This window comes from Lissotriton vulgaris, chromosome 1_2 (assembly GCF_964263255.1).
Source record: "Lissotriton vulgaris chromosome 1_2, aLisVul1.2, whole genome shotgun sequence".
NCBI lineage: Eukaryota > Metazoa > Chordata > Amphibia > Caudata > Salamandridae > Lissotriton > Lissotriton vulgaris.
This window is the reverse complement of record NC_141686.1, coordinates 14,471,907-14,473,608: the sequence shown is the minus strand read 5'-3', so window position 1 is coordinate 14,473,608 and position 1,702 is coordinate 14,471,907.

Sequence of the window (1,702 nt, the reverse complement as noted above, 5' to 3'; positions counted from 1 at the left end):
TGTTTTTATAGAACTGTTTTGTTGTATTTTGCATTGCTCCAACTGAAGGGTCCTGATGAATGAATGACATTTGTTTAGTAGTCTGTAAGAATTGGTGTCTTCTTTTAAAACAACCCAAAGGGAATTTATCTTGACATACAGTCAGTTCTGGTACCCTATCCCTTTGGTGTGGGGTCCCTCTCTCTTTTATTAGAATTATTACAAGAATTGCCAACACAGCATGGGGTGAGAAGGAGGGGACAGGAGGAGCAGAGCCGGTCCCAGGCCTTCTGAGGCCCCGGGCGAAAGGGAAGATGAGAGGCCCCTCCAATTGCAAATTGCATCGCAAGAAGTGACATCACAGAAAGTGACTTCGCAGGACTTTTGATCTTAGTTATGTGGCATCACTGAAGCAAACAAATGTGGATATCAGTAACATGGACAAAAAGTAGAGGGAATGGAAAACAGGTGAGCAAATATCCATGAGTGTAACACTTGCCGGCTCCTTGAATGATTAGTTGGACATGCCCCCAAATTCCCGCCAAGATCACTCGCTCGGCTGCGGCACACAATCTGGTAGTCCCTGAATTTAAAAAGTCTCAATGGGGTGTAAGAAACTTTGTAGGCAGAACATCACGACTCTGGAACTCCCTTCCACTTTGACCTGAACGGATAACAAATCTGTTAGCATTCAGAAAAGCCTTAACACTTGGATTTTCAATCAGTAGCTTCTTTTCTTCACTGCTGACCAATTTAGATGGTTACCTGTTTGCTCCGAGTCCAGCGCTAGACACCTCAGGGTATTAGTACGCTCTATAAGTCTCACTTTCATATTATTTCATTTCATTTAGTCTGTTTAGTGAATCACCATTTCAAGGCCATAAAGAATGAAATTGAAAGACAGAGGGAACAGCTTGTAGGTGGTGGCTGGAATGGTCCCTGAAGGTCTTACAATAAAAAAATTTAAGGAAACATCTGTGACTTCAGAAGATTTATTCAAAGAGAGAAACTATAATTTTTACATGATAATTGACAGTATCAAAAACTTGCTCTATGGTAAGTATTGCAACTGCATTAGTCAGCAGGTTTCACCCCGTGCTGCAGTTGAAACGTTGACCACAAAAAGTTTTATTTTTTGTGGTTATTTGCTGAGCACCCGCCCCGCACTGTGATTTTTGGTTTTGGCCTGCCTAGTGGCTGGATTTTTACTTACTTTGTGAGGCACGTGTTCTCCATGCACATAAACTCTCACACTCCTTGTACAATCGCCTCTTCACCGTGAAAAAGTCTGACTCACACACACTACTCCTGTCTAAAAGGTGACTTCTATCAGCTTAAGAAACTAACGTACTACGCCTCAGAAACAAGCCCCAACTTCTAAAGAAACAGACGCCGCTTACTCAATGTCGTTCTGCATTTTGACGCTTTGAAATGATTTTCATTTTGAACACAGTAGCTTACGATATTCATTCTCTTTGTCAGCGAACCAAAGGAAACCACAGTGATAGGCACACCTCTAGTGCCTAACTGTAATCATCTCAAGCGTTGCATAGACAGAGATATCTACCAGTGATGGGGCACATCATTAAGGAAGAAGCCACCCTAATAGGCACATCTGCATAGTGAGATAGCTAAATGAACAATTACAAACAGTCCCTTAGTTTTGTTAACTTTTGAAAACTGCAGGAGAACCAAGCTCAACTCTCCAGATGACACACAGACA